Source organism: Sorex fumeus, unplaced genomic scaffold (assembly GCF_029834395.1).
Source record: "Sorex fumeus unplaced genomic scaffold, SorFum_2.1 ptg000007l, whole genome shotgun sequence".
In the NCBI taxonomy this organism is placed as follows: Eukaryota; Metazoa; Chordata; class Mammalia; order Eulipotyphla; family Soricidae; genus Sorex; species Sorex fumeus.
Genome location: NW_026606064.1, coordinates 26,237,989 through 26,265,155, shown reverse-complemented (window position 1 = coordinate 26,265,155; position 27,167 = coordinate 26,237,989).

Here is a 27,167-nt window from a genome sequence, read left to right as displayed (position 1 = left end):
AATGGTGTGATGAAATGAACAGAAAATTTCTCAAAGAAAAAATTCGAACGGCTAAAGAGCACATGAGAAAATGCTCTACATCACTAATTATCAGGGAGATACAGATTGAAACAACAAAGAGATATCATCTCACACCAAAGAGACTGGCCCACATCCAAAAAAACAAAAGCAACTGGTGTTGGTGCGAATGTGGCAAGAAAGGGACCCTCCTTCACTGCTGGTGGAAATGCTGACTGGTTTAACACTTTTGGAAAACAATATGGATGACTCTCAAAAAATTAGAAATTGAGCTCCCATTTGACCCAGCAATACCACTCCTGGGAATATATCCCAGAGAGGCAAAAAAGTATAGTCGAAGTGACATCTGCACTTGTATGTTCATTGCTGCACTGTTTACAATAGCTAAAACCTGGAAAAAAAAACAATTGCCCAAGAACAGATGACTGATTAAAGAAAGTTTGGTACATCTACACAGTGGAATACTATGCAGCTGTTAGAAAAGATGAAGTCATGAAATTTTTGTACAAGTGGTTTTACATGGAAAGTATTATGCTAAGTGAAATGAGCCAGAAATAGAAGGACAGACATAGAAAGACTGCACTCATAAAGTAACAGAACACCCAAGAATAGTTTAGATAAGTACTAGGATGTCTGTTCCACAGCTTGGAAGCTGGCAGCACATGCTGGGGGAAAATGCAGCTTAGTACAGAAGGGAACACCAAGTAAAGGATGTTTGGAGGATTCGCTCGGGATGCGAGATAAGTGCTGCAAGTAGACTATAGATTGAGCATGATGACCACTCAATACCTCTGTTGCAAACCCTAAAGGAAAGATAGAGGAAAAAGGAATGCCCTGCCATGGACGGGGTGGAGGGGGAAGGGATGGGGGAGTGGGAGGGCTACTGGGATCATTGGTGGTGGAGAATGGGCACTGGTGGAGTTATGAGTACTCAATCTTTGTATAACTGAAACCCAAGCACAAAAGTTTGTAAGTCTACAACTGTACCTCATAGTGTCTCACTAATAAAAAATAATATTACTAACCTTATCAATAAATACAAGGCTCTAGGGAATCCATATTCTGATTATAATTGCTATGGTAAGATAGCTACCAATGTAAATGAAACAAAGATCTAGATAAATGGAAAAAAGTTAATCTTAACTCAAACATATTCTGTGAAATGTTACTTACACAACGCAGAGAACTAACCATTTTACGATCATGGCTACTATACGATCCTAAATCCAGGAATCTGATTAAACCAGCTTCTTTTTTTAAATTTTTTTTATTTATTTATTTTTTATTATTAGTGAAACACCATGAGGTACAGTTGTAGATTTACAAATTTTTGTGCTTGGATTTCGGTCATACCATGATCAAATACCCATCCCTCCACCAGTGCCCATTTTCCACCACCATCCCCCCCTGCCACTGTGTCAGGGCATTCCCTTTTGTTCTCTCTCTCCTTTTGAGTATTGTGATCAGCAAAAGAGGCATTGAGTGGCAAACATGTTCAGTCCAGTCTACTTTCAACCTGCATCTCCTCTCCTGGGAGGACCCTCCAAACACCCTCCATTTGGTGTTCCCTTTTCTATCTGAACTGTCCTTTCCCCTAGAATACTCGGCTGGCCTCTAAGCTATGGAGTAATCCTCCTGGTGTTGATCTCAGCTATTCTTGGGTATTAATCTCATATTTTGTTATTTTATATCCCCCAGATGAATGCAATCTTTCTATGTCTATCCCTCTCTTTCTGACTCATTTCGCTTAGCATGATACTTTCCATATTGTACCACTTGTATGTAAAGTTCATGACTTCATCTTTTCTAAGAGCTACATAGTACTCCATTGTGTAGATGTACCAAAGTTTCTTTAACCAGTCATCTGTTCTTGGGCACTCAGGTCTCTTCCAGTTTCTGGCTACTGTAAAGAGTAAACCAGCTTCTTTTGTATATGTCAGGCCACATTCTAGGTCTTGGAATCATCATTGTCTTCTCTTATGTCATATGTGCACCCGTGGGGCCTAGCAGTTATGGTTTGGATTTAGGTTAGAAAGAGAATTTTCTGTAGTGCAAAAATCTCGCCTTGTGGATGTTCTAGTTCTTCTAAAAGAGGCCATTCTTAAAAGGATATGTGACTGTGTGATTCGCTTGTCCTGTCTAAAACATCTGGTCTAGAAGGACCTTTAAGTACATTGTATAAATCTGTTCTGCATTACTACTGTGGTTGTATATTCATCTCCTTGGATAATCCTGGAGTAGAGACTGTCTGTTTATCATTGGTAGCCAATGTGTAGTAGAGTGCCTGGCTCATAGGAGGATTTCAGCATGAGGAATGAATGAACAAAATGAATACGCAGTTTCTTAGCACCCCTCTGCCTCCTCGCATTCCCTCCCTTACTTGGTATCTTTGGGCCACACTCAGGAGTACCTGCAGTGTACTACTGACTCAGTGCTCAGGAGTTACTGCTGGCAGTGCTCGAATCACCATGTGATATGGTGGGGGGGGGGGGGAATCACACTCTGACCTCCTGCATGCACAGCATGAACACCAGCCTGCTCAGTTATCTTCCACCCTCCTATATTTTTCCTTTTCCTACTCTACTCAAGCCATCCTGATCATCTTGCTGTTCTTTGAATAGAGTGTTCTCTAAACAGGAATAATCTTCGTCGTGACTCCCTTGTGCTTACCTTGTATTCTGCTAGATATGTCACTTTTCTCATAATATGATTTTTACTTAGTGAACTCCTTAGTGTCCTATGAAATTTTGAGTCTTCAGTTTAGTATACTGCATACATGTTATTGTCAATTGAATTAAATATGCTTTTATTTGGTTTGTTGTGGTCCTCAGTGCTTATTCCTAGCTCTACACTCAGGCATCATTCCTGTCTGTGCTTGGGAGGACCAAATAGGGTGCTCAGAATTGAACTAGGTTGGTCATGTGGAAAGCAAGCTCCCTACCCGCTGTACTATCTTTCTGGCCCCTAAATTATAGTATGTGATATGTGATATATATATATAACTCCCCTATATATCATGATAAAGAAAGAGATAAAGACTCCAGTAGTCTTACTGATAAACCATGTATTGTAGAAAGAGCTTGGGTATGGGGTGAGATAGCTTTGGATTGAAAATCTTACAGTTCCTTTACATAGAGAGTATATGGTGTTGGAAGAATTACTTAACTCTCTTACTCTGGCTCCTTTATCTGCAAGATGAAGTGCTAGTTTTTATAGACTGGTTAGGACTAATTAGATGGGTTGGGGATTGTGCAGAGCTTTTTTATGGTAGACCATAGATGTTGATGTGCTTTTCTTGACTCTCCATTGAGTGAAAATTAAATAGAGAATCTGAGTCTACTGTCCCCATATAAGGAATATTTTAATGAGAAGATATTTTGTTTGATTCTCTCATTATTCTGTAAATAATTTAATGTTTTGTATATGCGGAGCAGTAGCACAGAGCTAGGGCGTTTGCCTTGCTTGCAGCTGGCCTGGCCGAGCCGAGTTCAATTCCTCTGCTCCTCTTGGAAAGCTTGGCAAGCTACCAAGAGTATCTCACCAGCACGGCAAAGTGATTTATTCAATATGCCAAACACAGTAACAACAAGTCTCAGGATGGAGCTGTTAGTGGGCCCGATGAAGCAAATCAATGAACAAGGGGAGGACAGTGCTACAGTGTTACTTACACATTTATAAGTTTCAGTTTTTTTTCCCTGTGTGTCTGTTACCAACTTTCTTATGCTAAATTTATTTCTCTTCTCAAAGGACTGATAATTCAAAAGGAAAATTAATAATCACAAAAATTCCGTATAAATTTGGTGTTGCTATATATCATGATAGAGAAAGAGATAAAGACTCCAGCCATTCAAAGAAGGATGCATTTCTTTTACCTTGGGAGACAAGAAGAAATTTCTGGAAGCAAGTAGCTTATTTGCTTTCGCATCAGAGATTTGTAGGATTTTAAAATGGAAAACTAGCAAATAATTTATTCTCAGCAGAAATAGTAAATGAACAAAAGTGTTAGAGAAAGAAGCAAAAATATATTTAGAAAAGTGAGAGTTCAATTTTATTGGTAAAAGTAATTCAAAGGAAAATAGAAGAGAAAATAATTAGTTTCATGAGTCCATTTCAAGTTGAATGTCTGTAACTGCAGACTTAAAAAGTCCTAGTAAACATTTGAACTAACCTCAAATAATTTCAAGCTAGAAATTCATCTTCCTATGTTGGAAAACAAAAAAATTATGACCTAGCAATGTTTTTTTGAATCAAATATAAATATAGACATGAAAAAAAAATATATATGGAGATTATACAGATAGAGACAGCTATGATGCAGTGTAAATGAAAATATAGAGAATCAGGTGAATTTAGTTGGTCACTTTATTTGTTTTAAAAATTTATTAAGTCACTGTCAAGTTATGAATTTATTTATTATTAGGTTTCAGGCATACAATGTTTCACTTTAAATATCACCCATCCAACAGGTAGCCAATCAAAATAGAAAATGGGATGGCTGGGTTTGGGAGATTCTTTCTCCTCATGAAATTCTTTCAACTTTAAAAAAAAAATTGTGAGAGTCCCTAATTCTCATTACTTCCTTGGTTCTTGTTGCTATGTTCAACTGCCTCCCATCCCAGTGGTACAGCAAAGCAACTAGAGTAATCCTTTTAATGTAGAACTCAGAACTACTCTGCTCAAATCCTGGCATTAAAAGATCACTGTTTAAGAGTAAGAAGTAATGCTTTTAGAAAAGTCTTTGAGCCTGTGTATTCTACTCTGTGCTGTCCACCCCTTTTTTCACCTCTCTGATCTCAGATCATATTCCATTAAATTACTCTAATGAGTCTGATATTTTTCCACCTTCTCTTCACATATAAACTCTTGATTAACTCCTTGATCCACTTCAACATTTCTCAAATGGCACTTTCTCAATAAAACCTATTGTAAATTATAAACTTGAACTTTCAAGTTTACCTCCAGAACTTCCAAACCTTTTAACTCTGGGCATGCTTTAGTTACAAAAGAACCTTAATATTTATTTTCTATCCGCATGTGTGTGTGTATGTGTGTGTGTTGTATATAGGTATATACATATACATATATATATACATATATATATATATATACACACCTATATCATTGTCACTGTCCTCCCGTTGTTCATCGATTTGCTCTAGCGGGCCCAGTAACGTCTCCATTTTGAGACTTGTTACTGTGTTTGGCATATTGAATACTTCACAGTAGCTTGCCAGGCTTTGCTGTGTGGGCAAAATACTCTCCGTAGCTTACCAGGTTCTCCGAGAGGGGCGGAATAACCGAACCCCACTCTGCCGGGCTGGCTGCGCACAAGGCAAACACCCTACCACTGTGCTATTGTTCTATGCTTATATATATACACATATATATCATGTTGGGTTCATTTCTGTTTTCTTAGAGCATGTCTGACACATAATAGATGTTCAAAAATAGTTAACAAATTTAATTGAATATAAGATTTTTTGCTACCATGGACACTTTTATTTAATTTAGTCCGTGATACTTACAAGTCTTATTAGAATTCTTTACATGTGAAGCTACCTAGAAGAATTATCATGAGTTAAGTTTTACTCACATTTCACTGGATCATTTTATAGCTATAAAATATGTGTATGAGTAAGACAGAAAAAGATCAAAGCTCTGTTTATGTATATTTATGCCAATAGAAAAGATCATCTTCTTTTCATTGTTTCCCTTTTGTTATCAGCAGAACTTGTAATCTGAATTCCTTACATTAATATCTTCCCAAATATTTTCCAAATTCCCTTTGTGGTTTTGAAGATGTTCTCAGTTTGCTCAAAGAGTAAAGACAAAAGTAAAGTGAAGAGTAAGAAAAAAGTTATGTCACAATATATCAAATGATAGAAACCTTATCTAAATTGCCCCAAGTTTTTTTTCCCACCCTGGCCATCCAACTGTGCTATTTCTGTTTTTCACACTGAGAAATATTTTTTGAAATAAAGTAATATAGAACAAAAGGATAATTTTAAAATAGTGAAATTGCATCATTTTTCTGCATTTTCTACTTATTTTGATCTGAATGGACAACATCTTTTATTCTCAATTTTTGTCAACCTCGAGCTAAATGAAATCACACTAAACATAAAACTATGAGATGTTTAAAAATCCCTCCCCCTCAAGCTGACAGCTTTTGTTAGATGGGACAAATTACATTTTTGCACCAAACTAATTTTATATATTTATTTTGTCATATATCTTCTCCTTAGTAGACTAAATGGCTGAATGATAATTGCTACAATAAAGTCCAGGAAAATTCATGTTTGCTATTAAATAAAATTGATAGAGCAGGAAGAAAAATTAGAATGACAGAACTTATCATGTCATAACATGTCATGCTGTCAGAATCTTTAGTTTGATGTCTGAAAAAAAAAAGCCCACCTACAGATGTGCTACAACTAGCAATTTTGAGTCATCAGGAATATTTAACATCTACTCATATGCCATTACCTTGCTTGATGCTTTTATCATTTATTTTTAAATTTCCCTTCTTTGGTTTGTTATTATACTCTACAAAAGATTATCAGTATGTATCATTTAAAAAATTGCCTGATCCCTCATTTTCTAGGAAAAAAAAACAGAAAATTTTCAAAGTCCCTTTTCAGACCTCCTCTGTTCTATATTTGGGGCATTTTTAGGAAGACACTTGGTTCAAATTTCTTTAGTTGTGGTATTTGCACACACTCTGCCAACAGCCACAACCTTAGTTGTTACCATAGATTATGGTGGTGGTGCTTGCCAGTGGGTTCTGCATTATATACACAATATGCTCACAAGGGGTTGCATATCCTCACCATGGTCCTCAACTCTCTTTTCAGTCGTGGTGCTTTCTGTGGTCTCATTCTTTTTGTGGTGCTTTCATACTCCTTGGATATAGTATAATCAGAAGTTATCTGTGGCACCGAGGATTGGAGACAACAGAGTTATTAGACTCAAACAATAGAGCTTCCAGCATGGCACTTAACATATTTGGGACACTTGAAATTTTAAATTTGTGAAGAAACACTTGAAAGGCAGGTGCTCTCAATCACTGCTCTATTCCTCCAAGCTAAACTCACAAATATTCTTAAATTCTGTTCTAAGAGATGATTCTGGGTCTAGTGTGATTGTATCAGAATTAAAGTACATATTTGATCCTTATCACCCCATGGTTCCCTGAGCACATCTAGGTGTAGCACTAGAGACCAGGTACTAATGAAATGCCATAGGGAGTTTCTGGCACTGCAAATGTTGAGTAACAGTGCAATATTCTCAAGTCCTCGCATTGAACAGCTCACCAGTTTGACAAAAAATCATTTCCCCTGAAGCCCAAAGCTCGTAGTCACTTCTTGGGAGCCCCTCCAAAGAGAAAGAAAGACCCTATCATTCTGTTTTGTTGATATTTTCATTTCATATTCACAAATGCTTTGTTTCTTCCTTGAATTCAATCATCACTGTCACTGTCACTGTCCTCCCGTTGTTCGTCAATTTGCTAGAGCGGGCCCAGTAACATTGTGAGACTTGTTACTGTGTTTGGCATATCGAATACGTCATGGGGAGCTTGCCAGGTTTTGCTGTGCAAACGAGATACTCTCAGTAGCTTGCTGGGCTCTCCGAAACGGGAGCAAGAATCAAAGGTGGAGGAATTGTACTTGAGTCTGCCTACCCGGCTGCATGCAAGGCAAACACCCTACCTGCTGTGCTATATATAGCTCCAGCCCAATTCAATCATAGAGGATTCTGAAACAAATTCCTCCTCTTCGTAAATATATTATAGGGAACACTTTCATGTGTCAAGTCAAATAATACTTAAAATATATTACTCCTGGCTCATGCACTTCATGCACTCAGGAATTGCTCCTGGTGGTGCTCAGGGGACCATATGGGATTCTGGGAATCGAACCTGTGTGGGCCATGTTGGCTGCGTGCAAGGCAAACGCTTTAACCGCTGTGCTATCACTCCAGCCCCACAAAGCTTTTTTTTTTAATACCAACCATGACTTTGTTTAATATTGAGGTCAAATATTTTACTTATAGGTCTTTATTTTTCTCCCAGATCTCTGATGACAGTATACTATTTCACATGATTATAACTTGATTTTTTCATGATAAGTCTAATTGATAGTGACTAGATACAGCCTCATATTGAGGATTCTGAAGATGTGTCTGGGATCAGAAGACTGGAGAGAAATTAATATCTGTCTTTGATGATGAAAAAGTTGTTACAGATATACAAAAATGCCCTAGGCAACTGATTGTAGCTATCCCTAATTGATTTTCCCTCACTTAGATTTTAGTCAATATTCCATTGGCTTTTCCAACAATGTCTGGTCCTGAAAGTTTTGTTGCAGAACATTCTTCCAGTATCAGCAAAAGAACAGTCACTGAGTAATTTTCTACTCATAATTGAATGCCATCAGGTAAAGTTACCAAAACCAAAACATTAGTTTGTTTACTTTAATTCAATTTAATTTATTTTATTTTGTTTTTTCTACCACACCTGACTGTGCTCAGAGATTACTCCTGGCTCTGCACTCAGGAATTACTCATGGCAGTGCTCAGGCATATAGGATGCTGGGAATTGAGCCCTGCTTGGCCACGTGCAATGCAAGCACCTTACCCACTGTACTATCTCTCCTTCTCTTCCTCAATTTTCTAATGGAAGATAAATACACTAGGATCTCTGTAACATGAAACAATAGTAAAAAAAATTTGCAGTAAAAAATTTTAGTGCAATAAAGTACCCCTTTACATATTCATTTTATGTCATATTTACAACATAGATATATATTTTCTACTTTTATCCACCTGGATACTTCTTTCTTACCATTCAAAACTTATTAAGCTGCCTTTTATAAGAAGGTCATTCTTGATTTCATTGTCTTTTTGACTCTAACAATTTCCATTCTGAAAAATATAGGGAAAATATTGTTTAAGTTACAGGAAATTCAAAATATTGAGGTTTAAATAAACATAAAGGCTATTTATTTCTTCACTTTACTCAGTAAAAGATCAGTTAATATGAAGAATGTTAGCATCTACAGGATAAGCAGAGACATCAGGACAGCATCTTGAATTATCAAGGTCTGTATCACAATATCACAAAAGATATCTCTGAAGTACCAAGCTTCATATCCTCATTTAAGTCCAGAATGAGGTTCCTGAGAGAGAGCTTCCATGCTGTATTTTCTCCCATCTTTATCTGAAAACAAACAAACAAAATACTACCTTTCCAACATACCTATCAGAACTCAAATTGCATCTGATCTGCAACAATCTTGTTGTATGACTATTCTTAGTTACAAAGGAGTCTAGAAAATGTAGTAAATTAATTTATTTTGTTTTCCTCTCTGGTAGATTTGAGATAGAGAATTGAGTAGAAAGCTGAGCTAACCAACTACTGTTATCATGCAGGTATGCTTACCACCCTGACTATAATGTATTCTTCATATCTTGTCTGCTTGGGAGTGGTTTACTTAAGTCCAAAGAGATAGGCCAGGGACATAGGGCATTCACCTTGAACACAGACTCCAGTTCAAAATCATGTACCACATATGGTCCCCCGAGCACCACCAGGACTAATCTTTAATCAGAATCAGGAATAAGCCAGGAGAACTGCTGAAATAGGTCCCAACCATCCCATGCCCACCCCAAACATAAAGAATAAAAGAAAAAAATTAAGTGGTTTACACATAGACTGTCTTTTTTTTTTTTCTGAACCCAGGATTTGTAGCTCATAGTTGTTTACTGAATTGTATTCTACAGTACTAGCTTTTAGTGTCAGTGTGGCTAAAATGAACATCTATTTCTCAGAATCACCATCCCCTATTGTGCTCCAAATTTATTCTAGTTGCAAAAGCTACATTTATAATGATTTGGATAAGAGTTATCCTCGCCCGGGCCCCTTGGAGGGGAGCGGGTTGAGTTTTCCTCCCCGCCCCGACCAGGGCTCTGGCAGCCAAAGACCTCCAGAACCAGCCACCACTATGCTGAGACTACTCTCCGCACACATGAAGGTACTAGCAGGGGGAAAAAGTCACTCGGGTTCCGGGGCCGAGATCTCCAAGCCTACTCGGATTTGGGCCGAGCATCCTCTAGCCAACTAGCTCCCGGAACCGCGCAGCCACATTTGTGGCTGCGCAACATCTTATTATGTCATCTTATTATCTCATTCCTACTTTGGACAAACTGGCAGGCTACCAAATGTAGCCTGTCCACACGGCAGAGTCTGGCAAACTCCCCGTGGCGTGCCCAATATGCCAAATACCAGTAACAATGATGGGTCTCATTCTCCTAGAGAGCCTTGAATATAATCTCAGGGCTAGGATGAAGGAGATGTTACTGGGGCCTGCTGGAGGCAATTGACAAATAACAGGATGATTTGTGATTGTGATTGTGGATAAGAGTTAGTTGGTAGCCATTATTCTCTGAAACATGTCGAGGTTACATATGGCTAAGAACAGAAATAAAGATACTGGAACTTTTGAGTTTATCTGTACTCTTCTCAAGCAAGAGTAAGAGAGAGATAGATGCTAGTGAATTTCAATTTATTCTTTTCCTCTTCTGTTGTATCTTCCCATTGATTAGCCTAGCTCTGATAAACAATGGGAACAGACTTGAGGAAACATATTACACCAACTTTTTTTTAAAATCAATGTCATTAATGCTATCAAATCATAGGTCCAAATGTCAGATGTGTCTGAATATCAGATCATCCTAAAACCTCCATCTTGCTTTACTTCATGGAAAATTAATATTTATTTACCTAAAATTCCCAGTTCTCTTTAGAGTTAATTTTCTACATTTCTCTTCAATGTATATGAACTTTAATTCCTGAGAGCAATTTTTTTTACTTCAATCTGTTTTCTGGATCCAGTGAAACTAAATGGCTCTTGTCTATGTTACCTAATTTTTATTATAATATGTATTATCTGTATTACTAGAGGGATGTTTCTCTACTAGATTAATTACATCATTTTATGTTATATGTGTCTATTTATCATAGTGTATGCACTTGAAACTTCAACAAGAATTACAGAAATTAAAGAGCACTCTGAGAATAATTGCAATATGATTATTTTAGAGAATTCTTGTCTCAAACGAATTGTCAAAACCATTTTATTTAACCTCTCAACTCTTAATTATTTCATATTGAATGAGTTGAAATTTAAAGTGAAGCTAAGGAATCAAATTGACTAAAAATTTTTTCTCTAGTAAGTGGTTCAATATCCATAAGGCTTAATGTTAATATTCTTTGGGCCAGATTCAGAATACCCTCACTTTTTATTTGCTGCATACGTGGTTAAGAAATAAAATCTACTTGCCAAAAGTAAGATATGTCAATTTGCCTTAAATTTAAAGATCCAGACTTTAAGGAGATGGGAATCCAAAAGAAGAGGTGGGGATACAGAGAGATACCTCAATCTATTTTTTTAGACAAATAAAATCTCTAAAGTTGTAGCCATTATTTGCCTTCTCTGAAAAGCACCGAAAACATGTAACCAACTTTAAGAAGAAAAAAGTTTTCAAGATTTACTGGAGGAGAAAATATATAGACAACATACTGTGAATGTTTGTCATTGTTTCCGAGATGCAAACGTCGGTAACCCAGAGCATTCAAGCTGGTACCTAGCTGGAAAACCTGAAGAGAACCCAGAGCACAACTAGATACCTGTTTCCTGGAGGGCTTAATAAAAAAAAAAAACAGAGAAAACCACTCATTATTTTATTTTAATAAACCAGATCTGTGTGAGGGACAAGTGGGCATAGGGTCACCTTCCCCTCCCCCCTCTAGAGGCAATATAGAAAACAAAATACTTGTTTATAGATAACGGTTTAAAAAGAATTATCAAAACCTATCGTGAATAAAATCTGAATTAAATATATATTCACATGGTTTAAGAGAGAACAGAAACCTCTTATCTCTAGAGTCTCTATTTTACTGCTATCAGCAGACCCCTGCCACATCCCCAACCACAGAAACTTTCAATTATTATACAGCCTTTCAAGGCTTAATATAAGCATAAGAAAATATGATACATAACCTAAATTTCCTCTTACAAATAAAACAACAACATATGTATTGCTTTTAATCTTGCTTTAAACCACAGCATATTTTTACAGAATTTCCATATTTATAGAGGCTCTTCATCGTTGTTTTCTTACGGTTGCACAGTATTTTGTCTTGCAGATGCTCCATGGATTATTTATCAGTCTAGCATTGAAAGAATCTTTGCCTGTCTCTATTGTTTTGCTATTATAAAAGCAGGTGAATAATATTACACATACATTACCTTATGAATATGCATATATCTGTGTAATATATTGAAGAATTGGGTTGTTTTTTTTTTTTTTGGTTTTTGGATTACACCAAGTGATGCACAGGGGTTACTCCTGGCTTATGCACTCAGGAATTACTCCTGACAGTGCTTGGGGGACCGTATGGAATGCTGGAAATTGAACCCAGGTTGGCTGCATGCAAGGCCAACACCCTACCCACTATGCTATTGTTCCAGCCCCAGAATTGGGATTTCTAAATAAAAAATAACTAATTTAAAAATTATTTATAGTTTAGATATTTATTTTATTTATTGTATTATGCTTTAGGTAATATGGCTACACTAATATTGTTTATGACTTTGATGTATACAGTTATGGGACCCCATTACAACCAAAAGTGTCCATGACCTTTGACCCTCTGTATAACTTCTGATCTAATTTTAATTCTCCCGTCACCAAACTACTTGGTAATCCGAAGCATTTGTCATTGTTCAATACTCACTATTCCCTTGTTTTGACTCTTACTTTTCACAGATGAGTGAGAGCACATGGAATCCGTCCTTATACTTCTGACTACTTCATTTAACATGATACTCACCAGACCTTTCCAGTTGCATTGAAATGCAAGCGTTTATAATATTCTTATAGCAGCATAATATTCAATGATATATATATATATATGTATATACCAAAATGTATTTGTAGGGAGGATGGCAGGGGAACCATACCCAGTGTGATGAGTGGGGTATATCTGGCTATGTGATCAACAATCACTCCTGGAGTACTCAGGAAACCATGCATGGTGCTGGGGATTAAACACAGGTCAGCTTCAACCAAGGCTAGAGTTTTGCCTACTGTACCATTTTTCTGGTCTAAGCCACAGCTTTTTTATCTATTCATATGTTTTTGGATGGTTGGGCTGTTTATATATTCTGGATAGTTGACAGTGCTATAAAATACATTTCTCATTTTGAAAAAAACTGCTGTTACCTTTAATGCCATCATTACTTGGTTTCCCAGGTGACAAGTGAAATGTGTTTATTTTCATGATGAATTCATCAAAATTTTATTTAATGTTAAACTTTGTTGATCTGATAAATGTGGTATGAAATTTTGTTTCAATTTGCAATCCTTTATGCAAAGAGTGATTTAGTTTCTTTTTCAATGCCTAGGTGCCCTTGACTTTTTTTTTCTTTTTCTGTGAGCTCTCTTTTCATATCCAATGCCTAATTTCCTTTTCACCTATAGATATTATCTTTTCAACTTTTGGAGAGAAGATCTTTTTTTCCTTGTGTTGTTTTGCATGGGCTGGAGCAATAGCCAGGTTCGATTCCTCCGCCCCTCTTGGAGAGCCAGACAAGCTACGGAGAGTATCTCGCCCACAGGGCAAAGCCTGGCAAGCTTCCCTTGAGGTATTCAATATGCCAAACACAGTAACAAGAAGTATCACAATGGAGGCATTACTGGGCCCCCTGGAGCAAATCAATGAACAAGGAACAAGGACAGTGCTACAGTGCTATGGTGCTACAGTGTTGTTTTGCATAGTTTCTTTGTTTTGCTGATTACACTTTAATTCTGCCTAATATATTTTACCTTGCAATGTTTTCTTTTCCTTAAGTCATTAAATTTATCCCAAATTTCCTTTTTAATAATTTACAAGGGATATTATTTACCCAAAAGTATAAGAAAATTAACTAATGTTATCTTCTAAAACTTTGCTTATTTTTCACACACAAATACTTATTCAATTTGAAGTTCATACTAATAGATTGAATAGCTTCAATTTTATCATTTTATGTTTGCTTTGTTTTTTTGCTTTTGGGGTCACACCTGGTGATGCACAGGGGGTATTCCTGGCTCTGTACTCAGAAGTTACTCCTGGCAGTGCTCAAGGGAACATATGGGATGCTGGGAATCGAACCCGGGTAGGCTGCGTGCAAGGCAAACGCCCTACCCGCTGTGCTATCTCTCCAGCTCCAATTTTATCATTTAAACCCCTCAATCACAATATTCTATACATTTTTATATATTTTCTATTGATTTATCTGAACATCAGTATTAAATTTCAGTGACTAAGGCACAATTTTATATATGAAGCTTTTTATAATTATCTTAATTAATTAATTAATGCAATGCTCAATGGTACTTAGAGGTCTATCGGAATTATACCTAGCAATGTTCAAAAGAAATGTGATTCCCTTCCCAGGCAACATATCTGGGCACCTAGATATGTAAATAATGCATATAGAATGCATGAATTTCAGCTCTTTGAGTTAACTCTCCTTCCTCTAGAAATTTTTTCTCCTTCCTTCCTCCCTTTCTTCCTTCCTTCCTTCCTTCTTTCCTTCCTTCCTTCCTTCCTTCCTTCCTTCCTTCCTTCCTTCCTTGCATTGCAATTAAAGAAATGTTGAAAAAGTTATTTCCCTTGTTCAACATTTTTAATTTACCCACAAATAATCTTTATCAATAATGATGACATCTATTTACAATATTTACACTTTTTAATTCATTAGGCAATTAAGGACCTGAGAAATATTTATTAGCTACCAAATTGTGGAGAAAAGAAACTTAAGTAATTATAAGGTGCTAATCCTTCCACGTAGTTCTCACCAAACTCACTAAAATAAATAATAGCATTTTCATTTGGCAAATGAATTAGAGGAAATTTTAAGAAGTTATGTAACTTTCCCTAGAACATAATTCAAACTATTGTATCTTTAGGCAGAAGAACAAATATTGCAGTTTGCAATTTTTTGTTTCTCTGCTTTTCACATAGGTGATTTATAAGCACCAGGAATTAAAACTTTCATTAAGTTGTTAAGTTGTTAAATATCCAATAATTGCACAATTACTTATATAACCACAGAGGTTGCTTTTATCTGCATGCAATCATTTCATTGAACATGAAGGAAAGGTTCTTGTTTCCAAAAGTGAAAAGTCTGGTTTGGTAGAGAGTAAATTATGACTAGCATTTTCTGGTAGGAATTAGACAAATCAGTCTATGGCTCTATGCTGAGTAGCTTTCTATTGTAAGAATCCTGTAATCCACTTCAGTGTTCTTCAACCTTTTTACACCTGAGGAATGTATCTGTCCTGCATGTCAGTCTGCCAACAAGGCAATTATAGCCAGTGGTAGACCAGAGAAATTCAACCTTTCTGTACTGTACCTGCAAGCAGTACAATTCTGTGGAGCAATAGTTGAAGACCACTATTTTTTTCATTTAATTAAATTGGGCCACTTTTTAATGAAATAGCTAGGTTGGGTGAGGATGTCTACCAAACAGAGCTACATTCAGTGGGTCAATTGTTTCATTGTGATGGTTTTTATTCTTTGTTGCTAACTTGCTGTGTATCTTTAAGTCTCACACACAAGAGATAATTATATATCCCTTTCTTTCTGACTGTCTTCACTCAGCATTATATATATTTTTTGTAGGAGTTTGCTATTTATTCAGCCACTGATTAGCTGATTGAATTGTGCATGAACTTCACCTTACTTTTTTTTTCATTTTTTATAATTTTATTTTATTGAATCACCGTGAGAGCAGTTATAAAGCTTTCGGGTCTCAGTCTCGGTCGTACAATGAAACACCCATACCTTCACCAGTGCCCATTTTCCACCACCAAAACCCCCAGTACCCCCATCCCACACCCTCCCCCTATCTGTGGGCAGATGATTTCCACATTACTCTCTCTCTCTACTTTGATCGCATTCAATATTTCGACACCAGACCCACCATTGTTATTTGAGATTTTACCCCAACACTCAGATCTGCTGAAAAGGCAACGGTAGACAATTTGTGTTCTATTGCTCATTATGAATAACATATGATGTCGCGTGACTGCAGTAGGGCCATGTGATTTTGAAATTCCGAAATTTTAACACTTAAAACTGGAGGGATTTCTGCCAAAAGCCACTGGGTTTCGAGGTTTGCTCCTGAGTCTCTGGGATTATGGCCATTGAGCAGCTTGATCAGGAGCCAGAGAGGCCATTCATGGGCGATGACTTGGGGTCTCGTTGGGACAGGGAGACCAGGAACGGCTCCACCTCCATCCTCAGCATTATATATTAATCCCATATATATTATCACATATTGCATGACTCCATTGTGATATATTTATATTTACTGCACTTCTTGATCCATTAATTTGTAGTTGGGCATTTGATTTATTTCTACATCTTGACTATTGCACTAAGTATTGCAATGAACATAAGTGTGCACATATTTTTTAAAGTTAGTTTTTATGTATTTTGAGAATAGATTCAATAATTCAGGACATCACTAGGTCATGTGGGAATTATATTCCTAAATTTCTTGAGAGAGTTCTCTATATTGTTTCCCATAGAGGTTGAGCCAGTTGACATTCCCAACAACAGTAAATGAGGGTTTCTTTCTCACCAGAAGCTCACCAACATTGTCTGTCTTTGGGAAATATACCATTATCCATGGCATGAGATGATATTTCAGTGTTATTTTTTATTTTAAATTTCCTAATCATGAATGATGATGAGCACTTTTTCATATACCTATTGGTCATCTCTTCTTTGGGCAAATGTCTGTTCATCTCCTCTGCCTGCTTTCAGATGGGGTTATTGGAAGAAAAAGATTTTTACAATAGTGGTACTTGATTTGATCTTTAAAGAATATATGATGTTTAAGCAATGGGAAAAAGAAAGAACAATGCAATAAAATAGTCATTTTACTGAGAAGTGTTTAAATTTTTAAATAATAAAATCTCTTTAAATTTAGAAAAACTATCTAACACCTCCACAAATGATTTTTAAAATGTGCATATTTTAGATATATTGAAAATTAAAACTTTAAAAACTTAAAATTAAAAATTAAAAAAATTGTAATTACTAATTTGCAACTTACTCCAACAACATTGGAAGCACTGCAGCACTGTCCTCCCACTGTTCATCGATTTGCTCGAGTGAGCACCAGTAATATCTCCATTGTGAAACTTGTTGTTATTGTTTTTGGCATATCGAGTACACCACGGGGAGCTTACCAGATTCTGCCGTGCAGGCGGGATACTCTTGGTAGCTTATCGAGCTCTTGGAGAGGGACGGAGGAATAGGGCCTGGGTCAGCTGCATACAAGGCAATTGCCCAACCCGCTGTACTATCACTTCATCACTGGAAAACAAAACATGGGAAACGAGACTAAAAATAAAAAGATGGGACTGCTACAAATTGGAAAGCTGTTTCACAGTAAAAGAATGGTATCAACATTTTTTAAATCCTAAATTAATATTAAAATACTAAATTAATATAATACTATATTATAGTTGAATATAATCCTACATCCTACTCAAAATGTAAAAATTGATCATGCAATGCCATACCAGGAAGAAAAAGATCTGCTTTAAAAATGGACAAATAGGATCTGCATAGGACAGGAACTGAGCCCCATGGCTTGGCAACAAAGCTGAAGGGGACCCCTCTCCTCCTTCCAATCAGGGACCACCGCAGGGACACTTTCGAGAGCTGTGGCCGCTAATGCGGCCGCAAAATATTCTCTCACTACATATGCCCTAGGAACCATAAGCTACCTTCTTAGATGGAATCTTCTCTATTTTAGCTCAGCCACTAGAAACACAGTAGCCAATAACTCATAAGCCTATCTCAACTCACACTACATATCAAGCAGAATAATAACAGTAAACGTGAAGGACTAAACCACACTTGTCACAATGGTAAAGCAACGCAAAAGCCCACCAAACTTTATTGTTGAAGAGGCTAACCCAGAAGACATCAACAGTACTGTGGTGTTAGACAACCTCTCTGACAAGGAATTCAGAAGGGAGCTACTTAGGATGCTTAGGGAATTAAAAGAAACAATGGAAAGCAATGCCAATAAAAAACAAGAGGATTTGAAGGCAGAAATGAGGAAAATGCAATCGGAAATGTCAGACCTAAAAAACCTGGTAGGCGAATTGAAAAACTCAGTGGAAGGCCTCAGCAGCAGAGTAACAGCTGCTGAGAACAGAATCAGTGAGCTCGAAGATCAAGTTCAGAGACTCTCCAGGAAAGAGCAGAAAATGGAAAAGAGGCTCACAATTCGTGAACAGATGGCAAGAGAAGATTGTGACGAGGCCAAGAGGGGTAACATAAGAATTATTGGAGTCCCAGAGGTAAAGGAAGAAAACCTTGATGAAGAAGAAACTGTAAAAGACATCATTGCTACAACGTTTCCAGAGCTGAAGAAAACTTGTGACCACATTCAGGAGGCCCGAAGGGTACCAGCTAGAAGAAATCCGAATAAAAATACCCCAAGACACATTCTGATCAAAATGACCAAAACCTTAGACAGAGACAAAATTCTGAAAGCAGCAAGATCGAAGAAAGAAATCTCTTACAAAGGAGCATCCTTAAATTTCACAGCTGATTTTTCTGATGAAACCCTCATGGCCCGCAAACGGTGGTGGGACATAGTGAAAAAACTCAGTGAAATAAATGCCTCTCCAAAAATACTTTACCCAGCAAGACTCTCATTCATAATAGAAGGAACAACACACAGTTTCACAGACAAACAACAGCTCAGGAACTTCATAGACTCAAAACCATGGTTACAAGAACAACTAAATGGACTACTTTAAGGCAAGACAGGCCCCTCAAATACAGCAAATTTCAACAGAACAATGGGGCAAAATCCCATAACAATAATCTCTCTCAATGTCAATGGGCTAAACGCACCAATTAAAAGACATAGATTGGCAGGATGGATTAGAAAATTGAACCCAACATTCTGCTGCCTGCAAGAAACACATCTCAATAATCAAAGCAAACACAAACTCAGAGTCAAAGGCTGGAAAACAATCCTACAGGCAAACAACTCCCAAAAAAAATTAGCCATCCTAATATCAGACCATATCGATTTCAGAGTGAAGAAGGTCATAAGAGACAGTGAAGGCCATTTCTTATTGATCAAAGGATCTGTACAACAGGAAGAACTTACAATAATAAATGTATATGCACCTAATGAGAGACCAGCAAAGTACTTAAAATAACTACTCATAGATTTGGAAAAAGACATCAGCAGCAACACAATACTATTGGGAGACTTCAACACTGCTTTGTCACCTCTTGATAGATCAACCAGACTCAAGCTTAGCAAGGACATACTTCATTTGAGGGAAACAATGGAAGAAAGGGACTTAGTAGATATATGCAGGACACTTCATCCTCAAAAAGCTGAATACACATTCTTCTCAAGCGTACATGGAACATTCTCCAAGATAGACCACATGCTGAGCCACAAAACATGCCTCCATAAAATTAAGAAGATAGAGATTGTATCAACAATCTTCTCAGACCATAATGCGCTGAAATTAGAAGTAAATCACACACAAAAACAGAAAACTAAATCAAACACCTGGAAATTATACAGTGCTCTATTGAACAATGAGTGGCTTAGAAAGGATATCAAAGAGGAAATCAAAAGATTCCTAGAAACAAATGAAAATGAGAACACGAGTTACCAAAACTTATGGGACACAGCAAAAGCTGTGTTAAGAGGAAAGTTTATAGCTCTACAAGCATTCCTCAGGAAGGAGGAGCGAGCACACATAAGTAACCTAACCTCACACCTTAAGAGCTTGGAGAAGGACCAAAAAAAGTAGCAGAGCACAACGTGAACAGGAGAAAGGAGAAAATAAAACTCAGAGCAGAGATTAACGAGATGGAAACCCAAAAAACAATCTGAAAGATCAATGAAACCAAGAGCTGGTTCTTCGAGAAAATTAACAAGATTGATAAGCCTTTAGCAAAACTCACAAAGAAAGGGAGAGAGAAAACCCTAATAAACTGAATCAGAAATGAAAAGGGGGTCATTACAACAGAAACTACAGAAATTCAAAGGATCCTCAGGGAGTACTTAGAGAAGCTTTATGCCACGGAACATCAAAATCTCGAGGAAATGGATAAATTCCTAGACTCCTACAGACTCCCAAGGCTGAATCAAGAAGACCTGGAATACCTGAACAGACCTATCACCATCAAGGAAATTGAAATGGTAATAAAAAGTCTCCCCAAGCACAAAAGTCCTGGCCCAGATGGATTCACTAGTGAATTCTTCCAAATCTTTAAAGAGGACTTACTCCCAATTCTTTTTAAACTTTTCCACGAAATTGAAATATCAAAAACACTTCCGAACAGTTTCTACGAAGCAAATATCACACTGATACCAAAAGCAGATAGAGATACCACATAGAAAGAAAATTACAGGACGATATCCCTGATGAACACAGATGCAAAGATCCTCAACAAACAACTAACAAATAGAATCCAACTACTCATCAAAAAGATCATACACCATGACCAAGTAGGATTCATCCCAGGGATGCAAGGATGGTTTAACATTCGGAAATCAATCAACATAATTCATCATATCAACAAAAGAAAAGATAAAAAGCATATGATCATATCAATAGATGCAGAGAAAGCATTTGGCAAGATCCAGCACCCCTTTGTGATGAAAACCCTAGCCAAAATGAGTATAGAGGGGACTTTCCTCAACATAGTTAAAGCCATCTACCACAAGCCTACAGGAAGCATCATACTCAATGGGGAAAAACTGAGAACCTTCCCTCTAAGATCAGGAATGAGACAAGGATCCTCACTATCTCCACTCCTGAAATTTATATGGAACAATAAGCCCCCACGAATAGCTAAAGCAATTCTTGGGAAAAAGAAAATGGGAGGAATCAACCTCCCTAACCTCAAAATGTACTACAAAGCAGTAATAATTAAAACAGCATGGTACTGGAACAAAGGCAGAACTGCAGACCAATGGAACAGGGTTGAATACACTGACATCTCCCCTCAATCATATGATCATCTAATCTTTGATAAAGGTGCAAGTAATGTGAAGTGGAGTAAGGAAAGCCTCTTTTACAAATTGTGCTGGCATCACTGGACGGCTACATGCAAAAGAAATAGGCTCAGAACTCTGCCTAACACCATGTACAAAAGTAAGATCAAAATGGATTAAAGACCTCAACATCAGACCAGAAACCATAAGGTACATTGAAGACAAAGTTGGCAAAACCCTCCATGACATTGAAGCTAATGGTATCTTCAAAGATGCCACGCCACTGGCCAAGCAAGTGAAAACAGAGATAGATAAATAGGACTATCTTAAACTAAGAAGCTTCTGCACCTCCAAAGAAACAGTGACCAAAATACAAAGACAGTCTACAGAATGGGAAAGGATATTCACCGAATACACATCTGACAAGGGGTTGATATCCAGGATATACAAAACACTGGTTAAACTCCACAAGAAGAAAACATCCAACCCCATCCAAAAATGGGGCAATGAAATGAACAGAAACTTTCTCAAAGAAGAAATCGAATGGCAAAAGAGCACATGAGAAAATGCTCTACGTCATTAATCATCAGGGAGATGCAGATCAAAACCACAATGAGATACCATCTCACACCTCAGAGACTGGCCCACATTCAAAAGAACAAAAGCAACCGATGCTGGCACTGATGTGGCGAGAAAGGGACACTCCTTCACTGTAGGTGGGAATGTCGACTGGTTCAGCCCTTCTGGAAAACAGTATGGACGATTCTCAATAAATTAGAAAATAACCTCCCATTTGACCCAGCAATACCACTTCTGGGAATATATCCCAGAGAGGCAAAAATGTATAGTCGAAGTGACATCTGCACTTGTTTGTTCATTGCAGCACTCTTTACAATATCCAGAAACTGGAAGAAACCTGAATGCCCAAGAACAGATGACTGGTTAAAGAAGCTTTGGTACATCTACACAATGGAGTACTATGTAGCTGTTAGAAAAGATGAAGTCATGAAATTTATATACAAGTGGTACAACATGGAAAGTATCATGCTAAGCGAAATGAGTCAGAAAGAGAGAGATAGACATAGAAAGTTTGCATTCATCTGGGGAATATAAAGAAACAAAATATGAGATTAATACCCAAGAATAGCTGAGATCAACACCAGGAGGATTACTCCGTAGCTTAGAGGCCAGCCAGGCATTCTAGGGGAAAGGGCAGCTCAGATAGAGAAGGGAGCACCAAATAAAGGGTGTTTGGAGGATCCTCCCAGGAGGGGAGATGCATGTTGAAAGTAGACTATGGACTGAACATGTTTGCCACTCAAAGCCTCTTTTGCAGACCACAACACTCAAAAGGAGAAAGAGAACACAAGGAATTGCCCTGCCACAGAGGCAGAGTGAGATGGGAGGCATGGGGGTGGAAGGGATATTATCCATGGTCGTGGAAAATGGGCACTTGTGGAGGGATGGGTATTTGATCATTGTATAATCGAAACCCAAGCACAAAAAATTGTAAATCTACAACTGTACCTCATGATGTTTCACAAAAAAAAAAAAATGGACAAATAGCCAGAACATTTGAATAGACACTTCCCAAAATAAGGTACCTTAAACATTAGGCACCTTAAGCATTGTTTTTCAGCTTTAATTATTGGAGAAATGTAAACCACAAATGATAATACAATGAGATAGCTCACAGGCTGTGAGAATTGTTATTCTCCAAAATACAAAAAACATGAAGGGATATAAGAGATAGAAATGTAGGAGATGAAAACCCTTGTTTACTGTTGGTGGCAATATAAATTTGTGTACACATTGTGGAAATATGTGTGGAAACTCAAATTTAGAAAAGAAAATTCTAAGACCCAGGATTCTAATTTTGAGTATTTGGGTAAAAAAAAAACCCAAAACCAAAATTAAAGAGCTATAGGCACTTCTGTATATTTTAAATCTTTACTTATATTAGTCAATAATTGAAAATTGCTACATGCCTATCAGTGCATAGTTGGACAAAAAATGTAGAATAAATGCAGAAATACCACTATTATGAAAAAGATGAATTTTTTATTTCAGCATAGATGCACCTGAAAGGTATTGTACCTAATAAAAAAGTCATACAAAGAAATACAGATAGTATGTGATTTCACTCATCTGTGGTATAAAAAGAAGCCAGCCAAACAAATAAATAAAATAAACTTTCAGATGTTAAAGTCATATTATTTGTGAGTAGGGAAGTGAAAATGAAGGAAAATTAGTTGAATTTAATTACATAATGAAGAAAAACATTGCATAATAAGATAATAAATTATATGCTATATTCTATTACTAAAATATAAAACATTTTATAAAATATTATAGTATAATATAGTTTATTATATACTAATATATCATATTTGCTCGAGCGGGCCCAGTAATGTCTCCATTGGAGACTTTGTTGTTACTGTGTCTGGCATATTGAATACGTCACGGGGAGCTTGCCAGGCTCTGCCGTGTGGGCGATGTTGATTTATAATGATGAAATTTATACAGTATTATAATGCAATTTTATTTCAATAGAAAATACAAAAAGTAAATCTAAGAAAAAGACACACCGTAGATCAACATAGTTTAAAAATTAAAGATCATAACTTGCAGACTGTTTTGGGGGTACCTAGTGGTCATACACCACTCATTAAGCACCACTGGTTCAGACAAAAGGCAAAGACAGATAGTTGAACAACCACATCAAAATGGGTATGGCATATAACAGTCTTCTTAAGAGATGAATTAAAGGGTGTCAATAGGCACAGGAAAATGTGTCCAGCATCACTGATTATCAGGAAATGCAAATCAAAACAACAAAAAGATGTTCAAGAATAGTCTACATCAAAATACTTCTAAAGGAAAGACTCAGTCACTGCTGATTATACTGTTGCCTAGTTCAGTCTCTTCAGAAGGTGGTTTAGATTCTCAAAAGAAAATTAGTAGAATGTCCATATGATCCTGAAATTCTACTTGGGCATCAATCCAAAGAACTCTTCAACTTAAACTTTAAGAAACCAGAATTATAAGACATATTTTTTTCTTTAAATAGTCCCAGTCTGCGGTATTGTGTATGATTTAAAAAAATCTAATATAACTCAAAGAACTAGGAAATATAAAGTAACTGTCAAAATAGGGATTAACAATAGTGACTGAACACATAGATCTTTTAGAAATTGTGTTTACTTTCTCCTAGTGGCAAGCAAAGCCTTTTGTTTACCTCTTATAGAATCTTTAATAAAACCTACACCACTCACAGAATTTTGTAGTTGATTTTGACTTATTTTTTGGTGGATGAGACAAAAGCTGCAATGCAGATTTTAAGCACAATAAAAAGTGCACCTGGAAAACAAGCACATTTGTATTTTAAAAATTATCATATTCATTGTAACTAGATAAACTTACTATTATTTTGTTTTGGGGACTACACTTGTCAATGTTCAGGGCTTACTCCTGGCTCTGTATTAAGGCTTTAGGTACCATATGGGGTGCTAGGGATGAAAGCTGGCTTAGCAGCATGCAAGGCAAATGCCCTACCCACTAAACTATCGTTCCAGCTTCTAGAGACTTACTTTAAATAAACAAATAGCTAGAATTCACAATTTCCAAGGTATGGAAACAAAGTATCATTTGATAAAGAAATGCAAGACAATGATTTACATAAATAATACAATACTATTCAATCATGATAAAGACATTTTATCACTTTGGATAACATGGATAGTTGTTAAGGATATAGCATCTTGGCAGAGTGTTTGCCTTGTTGGCATGCGATTTCAAGTTTAATTCCTGGTCTTGTCATCTATGGAATATGATCCCATAGCACTGTCCTTGGTGATCTTCTACAAGGTGTGCTATCTCCAAAGCATCACAAACAAGTGTTTTTAAGCACCACAACTTTAGTCTGAAATCCCCCATGAGCACACCACGTGAATAGTGTCTCCTGCTAAGCACTACAACCCAGCAACGAAACGCAGATCTCTGTTTACTGCCAATAACATCAATAACAGCAAATGGAAAGAAAAGGAAGTAAAGATAAAGGGAAGTATGGGAAGGGAGACTAAGGTACAGAAATGTGTGAATAGGGCTAGAGCAATATAGTATCTCACTTGCCTTGCATGTGGCCAACCCAGGTTCATTCCCTGGCATGTTATATGGTCCTTGGAGCCTGTCAGAAGTAATTAATGAGCTCAGAGCCAGGAGTAATGCCCAGGCACCAGTGGGTGTGGCCTAAAAACATAAATATTAAGATTAAAAATGTGAAAATGATGTAAATATGTTCATTAACTAGATGGAGGGAACCTTTGCACAAAGCATGTGCATATCAAATCACTGCAAACACTTTAAATGTGTAAGAAATTTACTTGTTGATTATACCTCAATACATCAGGATCCTCCGTGAGCTGTATTGCGGATTCACTACCAGGATCTCACCATTCTACAAAGAATTGATCGTTGATGTCAAGAGAGGGGTGTGGCAGGGTGATGCCATTTCACCGAAACTCTTCAGTGCCACCCTCGAGAACATCATGCGACGACTGGAATGGGAAGGAATGGGAGTGAAGATAGATGGTTGGCAACTACACCACCTTTGCTTTGCTGATGACATTGTTTTAATAACTCCAAACATCAGCCAAGTGGCACAAATGCTGACCGACTTTGACCGTGAGTGTGGAAACGTAGGACTACAGCTGAATCTTACGAAGACAATGTTTATGAGAAACAGCCTTGTTCCTGATGCCCCATTCGCTCTCAACGGAACGACCATCTCCGAATGCAACAGCTATGTGTACCTAGGTCGAGAGGTCACCATGACAAATGACCTGGCACCTGAGCTGCACAGGAGGAAGAGAGCGGCTTGGAACGCCTTCAAGAAAGTCGAAGAAATAGCTAAGAGGACGAAGAACCTCCGGCTCCGGGCACATCTCTTTGATTCCATTGTTCTTCCTGCATTAACATATGCCTCAGAGACCTGGGCCCTATGCAAACAAGATGAGAACGCTATTCAGGTCTCCCAAAGAAGAATAGAAAGAGCTATGCTTGGAATATCACGTTTCACTCAAATGAGAGAAAGAATCCGGAGTTCTGACATCCGTCAAGGATCAAGAATCAGGGATGCTGTCTCATTTGCCAAGGTGTTGAAAATCAGATGGGCTGGTCACGTAATGAGATTTAAAGATGACCGCTGGACTAGAGCTGTTACCAACTGGATTCCACGGGATGTCAAAAGACCGCGTGACCGCCCACCTTCCAGATGGTCAGACTTCTTCGTGAAGATCATGAATGATCGGTTTGAGGTCCTTCATGTTCCCGGAGCGAACAGATGCCACTGGGCTACACTAGCACGCGACAGGGACAAATGGAGACGTTACTGGCGCCCGCTCAAGCAAATCGACGACTAACGGGAAGTTAAGTGATTAAGTGATTAAGTGATACCTCAATAAAGTTAAAAAGAAAAATCTAGATGTCTATTAATAAGAGAAAAATCAGAAGAGTGATAGAAAACACAAGAGTAATTTATATCTGAGCAAAAGTTCTACAACAAAATCAAGATCAATTTAAGAGGAAACTGAGCCAAATGCAACCACAAAGGTTGGTTCAGGAACAAAAACTGGTAGGAATTATAACAAACAGAATCCTATCTTTTATAGGATACTCTCTTGTTCAGCAAAAAATTAAATGTATGTGTTTAAATTTAAGCATCTGATGAAAATATGCATAGTTGCTGTTGCTCTTCTATTCATAATCAATGTTTTCAACATTTAGAGGGCTCAAGAAAATTTCTCTTATAGTATAAGTGAAAATGTTTCATCATGGAAAAGTCTACCTGTGAAATATTTACGTCAGAGGGGCACAAACTAATGAATGTGTTGCTTTATTCCCACTTATTTTATGTCTCCTAGAGCAATAGCACAGCGGGTAGGGTGATTGCCTTGCGCACAGCTGACCCGGGTTTGATTCTCCGTCCCTCTCAAAGAGTATCCTGCCCGCACAGCAGAACCTGTGCAAGCTCCCCATGGT